We start from the raw sequence: 10,372 nt of genomic DNA on the forward strand, positions 1-10,372 counted from the left end.
ATCAAATAGGGAGATTAAATCTATTTTGGGAAAGACCGTTAATGAATCTAGAAAGAATTGGGCTAGTAAATTGAAAGAAGCGCTATGGGCTTATAGAACTGCTTATAAAAACCCCATGGGAATGTCACCTTATAAAATGGTTTACGGAAAAGCTTGTCATTTACCTTTAGAACTAGAACACAAAGCTTATTGGGCTGTTAGAGAATTAAATAAGGATCCTAAACTTGCCTGGTAATAAGAGGTTGCTACAATTAAGTTCTCTAGATGAATGGAGAAGTGAAGCTTATGAAAATGCTAAACTCTTTAAAGAGAAAGTTAAGAAATGGCATGATAGAAGGATCATCAAAGAGAGTTTAATATTAGGGATAAAGTCCTATTGTATCGGTCTCGTCTCGGACTCTTTGCGGGGAAATTACTCTCGAAATGGGAAGGACCATATGTTGTTGAGGAAGTGTATCGTTCGGGAGCAATTAAAATTAGCTCTCTCCAAGGCAATGCTACGCAAGTGGTGAATGGACAAAGACTCAAGCATTATATCTCGGGTGATTCTTATAATGTTGATGTTGATATTATTCAAGTGGAAACACCGGAGGCTTTCATCAAAGGACAAATTGACGAGTCCGCCGAACTCGACTTTGAATAGGTAACGATGCTGGTAATGAAAAGTTCGCAATTTACTTTCCGAACAATATTTTTGCTGTTTTTGGAAAATATGAAAAATTACGAGATCGAAACGGAGTGGAGGAGATGCACGAGGGCGTGCCCCCATAGGCCGGCGCGGCCTGGCTTGGGCCCGCGCCGACCTATGAGGGCACCGCCTCGTCGCCCCTTTCCGACTCTGGTTCGACCTGGTACTTTCCGTTTGTTCTGAAATTTTTTACTATATAATCCCCCGGACCCCTGGAGGTCCGTACTTCGTTTTCTCGACGTGTTTTGTTTCGAGCTGTTTCTGTCAGGATCTATTTTCAATCTAGGAGCACCATGGCCTCCGACAACAAGGGCAAAGGGCCTTCGAAGGAAGAAGTGAAAAGGGTGTCGTCAAAACAAGAGCAACAAGCTATTGGGAGTAAGCAAGTCTTGGTGGGATCTGTTGATACTCGACGTTCTTTCTCTCATAACTTACAGGGACCCTTACCACCTGTTCTTGGCCTCGACTCTTTCCCTGAGCTGGAAGAAGCTCTACGGACTACCGATGAGTTTTGTGGTCAATACCGGGCTCTAAGAAGAGAAGTGGAGATACTCAGGGAGGAGAATTACCGACTCCGTAGAATGCTGGGATATTACTTGATGCCCGTCACAGGGTCGCCATCGCCGACTTCAGATAACAATGAATCTCTTCGAGACTTAGTGCAGATTTGCCAAGCTGAGAAGCTGAAGCTGAAGGAGATTTGTAAGAAGCGCGTGGGGAATTCATCACCACCATCGCCAAAGGATTGATTCATCATCGGTATTGGCATCCCCTTGGTTTGTTCCAAGCTTGGGGGAGTGCCGCGGTATCACATCATCACTACCTTTTACTTTTTACTATCAAGTAGTGTCATATCATGAGTAGGGAAGTTATCGTATAAGATGGGTTGCGGCTTGGAAGTATCTCTCCTTTAGTTTGTCTATGTATCCCTTGGTGTGAGTTATCGTTATGGAATATTAATGAGAAGTCTTATCATTTACATATTGCACACCTTATTTTAGTTTGCAATTTCTACTATATGATTGACCTTGATTTTATTATTGGTACCACTTTGGGAGCATTGAGTAAATCTATTTGGTTTTGGCAAACTTAGCATTGGTCAATAGCAACAACACTTTGAATTTAAGAAGAGTAGAGGAAATACATGTAGAAGATGTTATTATCTTTCTTATCAGTTCTTAGTTTAGTATTCTAAAGTTAAAGTTGTTTGTGCTTACAAGAAAGATGCATGATTATGTCTATAACATGTATATTTGTTTGTTTCCCTCAACTCCTATGCTTGCTATTTAACCTTGCTAGCCAAACACCTGTACTGAGAGGGAATGCTTCTCGTGCATCCAAACCTGAACCCAAACCTATGCCATTTGTGTCCACCATACCTACCTACTGCATGGTATTTCCTGCCATTCCAAGTAAATACTTCATGTGCTACCTTTAAACAATTCAAAATTTATTACTCTTATCAATGTTTTATAGCTCATGAGGAAGTATGTGGTGTTTTATCTTTCAGTCTTGTTAGACAGCCTCCACTAATGGACTAGTGGCTTCATCCACTTATCCTATAATTTTGCAATAAGAGCTGGCAACGGGGTTCCCAGCCCCAATTAATCAACTTTCATTAATAATTCTCTTCACATGTTTTGCCCTGATTCATCAATAAGCAACTTAATTTTGCAATAGACACTCCCCCATGGTATGAGATTGTTGGAAGGCACCCGAGGATTCGGTTAGCCATGGCTTGTGTAAGCAAAGGTTGGGGGGAGTGTCATCCTTGAATAAACTAAAGTACATGTGTAAACAAAAGAGAAGAGGGATGATCTACCTTGCTGGTAGAGATAACGTCCTTCATGGGAGCCGCTCTTTGGAGGTCTGTTTGGCAAGGGGGTTAGAGTACCCACTACCAGTCGTTGACAACGACAAACACCTCTCAAAACTTTACTTTTATTCTCTTTATATGATTTCAAAACTGAAAAAGCTCTAGCACATGTTTTAATCCCTGCTTCCCTCTGCGAAGGGCCTGTCTTTTACTTTATGTTGAGTCAGTAAACCTATTTCCCTCCATCTCAAGCAAGCATTTGAGTTGTTGTGATCAAACTATTATATTGTGATTTGCTTCATCATGTCTTTACTCTTTCTTGTTTAGTACAAGTTTTACCTGAATGAATATAGCTTTGAAGGTCATCAATGATTAATATGATTGAGTATGCAAGTTTACCATAAGCTTTAATATGAGAGCGCTGCTCAATAGATAAATATAATCTGTTAAATGTTCTCTGACCAAGAACAAAGTTTGCCATCACCAATTATGATTCCTTATGCACCTTTATTTGTGATTACCTTATACTTGTTTCAAGTTGGGTTATATGAGGAAGTTGTTTACTATAATGTCTTGTGTGAATGAATATGATGCTTCTTGTCCGTATTTTATTTATCGACTCTTCACTCCATAACCATGTGGTCCTGTTCACCGAGTTCAGTTTCGCTTGGGGACAAGCGAAGTCTAAGCATGGGGGAGTTGATACGTCCAATTTGCATCACTATTTTATATCATAATTTGCTGTTATTCATTGATATATTTCATATTGGGACACAATACTTATGTTATTTCATCTATTTTGCATGTTTCATGATTATTTGGAGATCACGCACCGGAGCCAGGATTCTGCTGGAAAAAGCACCGTCAGGATGCAATATTTCGGAAGATCAAGCTGTGGAAGGCAATTTCACCAAAAATCCTATTTTTCCGGATGACTGGAGAAGGCCGAAGGGGAGCGCGAGAGGACCCAAGGTGGGGCCAGACCACAGGCCGGCACGGCCCATGGCCTGGCCGCGCCACCTTGTGGTGTGGGGGCCCCACAGCCCCTTTCGCCTCCTTTTCTTCGCGAAACCCTTCGTCCCGAAAACCTAAGCCACAGAGGGATCCTTACGAAGGGTTACAGCCGCCTCTGCGGGGCGGAGAACACCAGAGAGAAAAGAGCTCTCCGGTGGGCAGGAATCCGCCGGGGAAATTCCCTCCCGGAGGGGGAAATCGACGCCATCGTCACCGCCATCGAGCTGGACATCATCTCCATCGCCATCACCATCATCTTCATCATCATCACCGCCATCTCCACCGCTGCACCTTGTCACCGCTGTAGCAATTTGGGTTTGATCTTGATTGTTTGATAGGGGAAACTCTCCCGGTATTGATTTCTACTTGTTATTGATGCTATTGAGTGAAACCATTGAACCAAGGTTTATGTTCAGATTGTTATTCATCATCATATCACCTCTGATCATGTTCCATATGATGTCTCGTGAGTAGTTCGTTTAGTTCTTGAGGACATGGGTGAAGTCTAAATGTTAGTAGTGAATTATGGTTGAGTAATATTCAATCTTATGATATTTAAGTTGTGGTGTCATTCTTCTAGTGGTGTCGTGTGAACGTCGACTACACGACACTTCACCTTTATGGGCCTAGGGGAATGCATCTTGTACTCGTTTGCTAATTGCGGGGTTGCCGGAGTGACGAAACCTAAGCCCCCGTTGGTATATCGATGCGAGGAGGGATCGCAGGATCTCGAGTTTAAGGTCTGTGGTTAGATTTATCTTAATTACTTTCTTGTAGTTGCGGATGCTTGCAAGGGGTATAATCACAAGTATGTATTAGTCCTAGGAAGGGCGGTACATTAGCATAGGTTCACCCACACAACACTTATCAAAACAATGAAGATTAATCAGCTGTATCATGTATGTAGCGAAAGCACTAGACTAAAATCCCGTGTGTCCTCAAGAACGTTTGGTCATTATAAGTAAACAAACCGGCTTGTCCTTTGTGCTAAAAAGGATTGGGCCACTCGCTGCAATTATTTCTCTCGCATTTTACTTACTTGTACTTTATTCATCTCGTTACATCAAAACCCTCCGAATACTTGTCCGTGAGCATTTACAGTGAATCCTTCATCGAAACTGCTTGTCAACACCTTCTGCTCCTCGTTGGGTTCGACACTCTTATTTATCGAAAGTACTACGATACACCCCCTATACTTGTGGGTCATCAGTGATCCTGGTTGGATCCTGGCAACCGCTCATCTGGCCCATTTTATGAACCCGGCGTTGTAGGGGAAGGACCCGGCGAGAAATAAATGCGCGGATAATATCGTCGGAGCAGATATTGGTATCTTTGTTGAGCTGCTCCATGAACCGGACGATCCGGTTGGTCTCAATATGGGAAATCCCTGGATTGTGCTTCCAGTTGGCTCGCGATGGCAATCCAGGAACATAATCCGGGATATTGATGAAATCGGCAGTGCCGGTATTCTTGACATAGAAGAAAGTTTCTTGCCATTCCCGGCAGGACTCCAAGCCGGAGAACTTGTAGAAGGGGCTCCCCTGGCGCGCGGTGACGATGCAGGAGCCGCACTGAACCGGAGGTTTGGGCTTAGGAATGTTTTTGCCCTGGACCGAGTTGATCCGAAGGGTGAAGAAACGAGAAAAAGCTTCGATGGTGGGCAGGAGGCCGACATAGGCCTCCATGAAAGAAACATAGCAGGAGAGGTAAAAGATGGCGTTGCCAGGAAGATGATGAGGTTGGAGCTCAATGAAATCTAAGAACCGGCGGAAAAAATCCGACGCCGGCAGGCCGAAGCCGCGCTCAAAATGAGCGGTAAAGACCACTTTCTCCCCTTCCAGTGGCACCGGCTCCAGCTCATCGCCTGGAATGCGGCAGGACACCGCCGCAGGTATCCTACGAGAACGGTATAGCCAGTCAATTTCCGGCTGCTTCACATCTGAACCTTTCCAGGCACCGCGGGTGTATGCGGTCGGGTCGACGCCGGAACCTTGGCGGGAGCTGCTGGCCTCCTGACCTCTACCGGTATCAGCTTCCTGGACGTAGGAGTTGGTATCCATCCGGGCGAGATCCACCGTAAGTCCATCTGAAGTTTGGTTAACCGGACTGTTCTCTCCGGATGGATCAGTGGAACTCCCGGTATGATGACTGCTAGCCGCGGACCCTGATTTGTGCTCTCCGGAAGACATTTACCGGCTAAGTCCAAGTTCTACCCAGAAACAGTTTTTCCCGGATCTATCCCCTCGCGAAGATCTACGAGTAAGAGAAAAAGCAAAAAGAAAGGGGAAGGTAAATAAACTACCGGCCCAGGAGTAAGAACGCGAAGGAGAAAAGATGCAGTGGCTGAGAGACTGACCTGAGAACGGCGGTGGAGAGCGAAGAAGACGACGGCCGCCGGAGTAGGGCGAGCTCGCAGGTGATGGTGAACGGAAGTGAGGAAGAAGAGGGAGTGTTGTAAGCCGCTCAGAGCAGGAGAGGCGCAGTCCTTCGGTGAATCACAGCGGGCCATGGTCCTGCGGAGCTTCTCCAAGAGTTCGTCGGAGCGCAAGGCTCTGGTGGCGAGCAACGATGGAGAGGAGCGCAACGGGCAGGAGCACTGGGTGCGCAAGAACTGGGCGAATGCGAAGAAGAAGACGATGTGGAACCGTCGTGCCCTTAAATATGGAGAGAGGTTCGTGGGCAGCAACCGCTGGGCCGCGGCGGTTCGCCTCGTGGGCCACCACGTGGCACAAGAATACACGCGGGAAATCAAGATGCCACAGGGAGGCCGCACGGATCCGGAACGGCGGTGAGGATCCGGTGTGGCACATTAAATTCGAGCACAGAAGCCGAAGGGAAGTGACCCCTGGCACTGGCGCGTCAGAAACAGTGCGCATGTCTCTGATAGGCACTGTACCCGAGATATTCTCGACTTCGCCGAGGAGACTTAAAACATGTAAGCTACCGGGAAAAGATACCGGTGGTTCAGTTGAAGCGTTATGATGGTTTAAGTCCGGCAAGTGACCCGGAAGAGTTTAAATGGAAACCGGAAGAATTAATCCGGTACGCTGGTTTTGGAACCTGGCATGGTCCGTCAGACAGAGTCTGCCGGACTATACCAGCTTCGGGGACTAATATCGGGGGGATGGCCCCCGGTAGGCCAAAGGCATGGCAAAGTTGCCATGATTCGTTCTTAAAAGATACCGGATTGTAGATCAATCCGGATGGTTTTTGAGATTGGCAACAGCCAAGTTAAAACCTACCGGTATCCCAGGAGGGGTATACCGGAGCTTAGGTAACAAGAGAGGTACCGGAGCACCGGTATGATTTTCACTGTAGCATGTCGGCACTCTGGTCAAAGATTCTCTCCAAGGCTAGAGGACAAAGATGAGCTAAGCAAAGTAGCTTTAAACGAAGCCCTGACGCCAAAGCAGAAGATGACGTAAAAGCATCCGGAGGACGTCACCGCTCCCCGATTAAAGACATACCGGCGTCACCTGAGGCCAAAGAAGCTTTGTAAAGTAGTTTGTCTAGTCAAATATACCATTAGGGTTCCTTCCCTTGTAAGCCATCCTCTCCCCTATATAAGGAGAGGGGGCACCCCCTTGCGCGGGGATCGCACTCGAGAGAGACGAAGAGACCTCAATAGAAAGAATTTCACTAGTTGATAGAGAGAAACCCTAGTTACAGAGCTTGTACTGTTCATTTTCAACCTCTGGCCAAGGCCAAGTTCATCAATAAAGATACCGGAATCCATCCGAGATCCATCCCTCTGTTAACCAAACCCTCCCCCCCGAATCCTCTAGCGTCCATTCGGCCCCAACTTAAGCCATCCTATGGCATCTGTCTGTTCACCACGACGACAGTTTGATATATATTTATATAAACAATATCGTTGTTGTGCACACACAGTGTCATACAGCCAGAAACAATGGTACACAATCTGTTTCCGCGAGGGCGCAAGTGAAACAATTAACTAGTCGTGTTCACCAACGGTTTTGAAACCGAACAAAAGATGCAGAATTTGGGATCAACACAACACATGTTATCTGCATATAAATAACTGGATAAACCTATGTGTGTAAAAGTTTGTAGAACCCTAAATTATGTTTCGTGTTTGTTGTGATGATCCTTGTGGGGTATATATAGAAGTACATGGAGGAAGAAGGCTTGGAGTACAAGTAGATAAGTCCTTATCTATCTGGGGTGTGTATATTATTCTAACATCCCCGTCAGTCGTAGTGGCACTGAAGGGACGATTGCGATTGGATTTGAAGTCTCGCGCTTCCGTTCTCTTCTCATCCTTGTCATCATCGGCGTCCCTTTCTCGTGCCTTCTCTTTCCTCCCGAGTCACAACGGGAGTGTCATGGATGCAAGTGATGACACAGATGCTGTCAACTGGAGTTGTTGCCAATGTGTAACTGTAGACGTTGTCGTGATGTCATTGTCGATGTAGCCGCGGTCGAGGTAGTTGGGTTCGGTGATGTAGTCGTCGTACGTGGTGTAGCCGTCTTCGCCGGAGGCGCAAAAAATTGCGCGTGTTTTTGTCTTCCTTTTTTTTGGACGGTGATGCTGTCATGACCGACGTTTTGCACCTTGAAAGGTACCAGCGGGTCGTCTTGTAGATGTCAGAGGACGCGTTCATAAGTAAGACCACCAGTTTTGCCAGGACTGGAGGAAACCCACCAGGCACATAACGGTTTTGCCAAAACCGTATGCCTGGTTGTAGGGGGGATCGCAATTGTGACGTCGGTTCGTCGATGCAGACTTAGCCGTTGGACGCGGTCAATGTCAGCATCTGTGTCGTGTCGTGGGACGCGGTCAATGTTGACGCCGTGCCTTGTAGCTGTACTGTCAGAGGGCGTCGTAGTTGCATCTTGTATGTCCATCATGTGGACGATGTTGTGTGGCGAAGGCGGTGTGTTCACGACGATGTCGATAATAACCACGGTGATGTAGACCTTGGCGAAGATGTGTCGGCGATGTCGGAGCAAAAAGTGTGTCGATGGTGTGTGTCACTTGGAGGCGTCCCTCGCAGCGACGATGTATGGCGATGCCATGTTTCCCTTGAGAAGTCGATGATGAATTCACATTGGCCTGGCGTGCGGATGGTTAACGTTGCTCCTCCTAAATTTGCTCGACGATGTGGGATGCGGTGGTGTACAACTTGTACATTGATGTCCGTCTCGGTGAAGTGGCTCTGTGTAGTTCAGATCTCGGTGTAGATCGATAAAGGTTGACTCGGCTCGGTTTAGGCGGTGTCGATGTCGATGTAGAGGCCCTTCAGATTGGCGCCAGTAGAGATGTACGACAGATCGGATGGGTGCTTTATCTCCTACACATGAGGTCGATCTGCTGGATGGCGCATGAGCCGCGTGTATGCCCTGAGTGTGTGGATGCCGCGCGCGCGGGAGCCTAGAGGTCGACGGCACGGGGCTAGTCTGCACGCCAGGTCGGAGCGGCCGGGAAGTCCAACGCGTGCTGACCGAGGCCGAGCTAGCTTCTTGCCGCACCGCGGATTGATTCTGCACAGATTATCATCGAAATTTCGAGGGTACCTAAAAAAAATGAAGATTTTATTTGGTAGCTAAACTAGATCTAACATAGGAACACGAAAATTTGATCTAAGATAAGAACCAACCCGTGTTTGGATGATTAGGAGGGTAGTGACACCCAGCTCAACAGAGTTTAAATTCTGGATTTGACATTTTGGGTCTCATAAAGGCGGAATATTCTTCAGTGGGAGGCGACGTTCTCGTCGACAACGAGACGCATGTGGTGACTTCGTCAATCTCAAGACCCGTCGGATCAGATCTTCAACGTAGTCTCTCGAAGGTGCTCATAGGGGTATGGAATGCGTGCATTTATATAGGTAAATGTGTGCACGTATGTGTGAGTGTCTTTAATTGTACTGTGTTTCGTAAAAAAAATTGATCTAAGATCTAAACTAAAGACCGATTCGACTTTTGATCAAAACTGGGGTGCCGCGACCCCGGGGAGATTAATCTCTCCGGGAGCGGAGCGATGCGGAAGTGGTGGGAGGATTGGCGTCATGAGACTAACCGCTGTGATACCATGTAAAAGTTTGTAGATCCCTAAATTATGTTTCGTGATTATTGTGATGATCCTCGTGGGATATATAGAGAAGTACACTGAGATTATTGACGTCGTTGCATTGGGAGAAAACAGATATCGCACATCTCCAGTGGAAAGTCATGCTCCATCAACCGCCGTGCTAAGCCCCTCTGTCCGATCACGTAGATCTTCCTCCGCACGGGGTGCGTGTGCTTGTCCGACAGCCTGCCGAGCATCACCCATTTCTTGGTCTTGTTCAGCCACATCATCAGCTTCGTGCCGTGGTCCCGGAAAACTGTCGGGCCAGATCCCGTTCAGACCATTATGAAGCGACCTACTGAAGGATAAGCTGTATTCAAAAAGAAAAAAACAGTTTCTGTATTGCAATCAGATTAATATTTCTCATTTCAAAAAAATTAAGATTTGTGCGTGTTCGCTTAGGGTATATGATCAGATAATGATGCATAATCGATGTAGATCCATTTTTATATCCACCTTCATCATATGCCGTCCTTGTGATTCATCACAGCAAACAAAACAATTTTTTTGTGGAATACTAATAAATACGTAGTAATCAATGAACACAGCCTGGAAATGGGGTCTGCACATTCCAAACGATTTGGTAGAACATATGAGTTAGCTAGGATATTACTCTCAGATTGGGTAATACCAACGCGACAGTTAGAACTATCGCTCAGATCCCGCGTCGTTTAATAATCATCACATCGAAGTTCAGCCGATCTACTAAACATATCAGCTACAACGCAATAATGCACGACGGTCGATACTCAGTACGAAC

General features: G+C 46.4%; 1 non-coding gene across 1 annotated transcript; it reads right to left on the reverse strand.

Moving 5' to 3' along the window:
- Positions 1–10,003: 10,003 nt before the first annotated feature.
- Positions 10,004–10,108, reverse strand: LOC124704857. The gene has a single exon (XR_007003729.1). It is a non-coding gene; the product is annotated as a small nucleolar RNA Z118/Z121/Z120 (small nucleolar RNA).
- Between the last annotated feature and the right edge of the window lie 264 nt (positions 10,109–10,372).

The sequence above is a fragment of the Lolium rigidum genome, chromosome 3, assembly GCF_022539505.1.
Source record: "Lolium rigidum isolate FL_2022 chromosome 3, APGP_CSIRO_Lrig_0.1, whole genome shotgun sequence".
NCBI lineage: Eukaryota > Viridiplantae > Streptophyta > Magnoliopsida > Poales > Poaceae > Lolium > Lolium rigidum.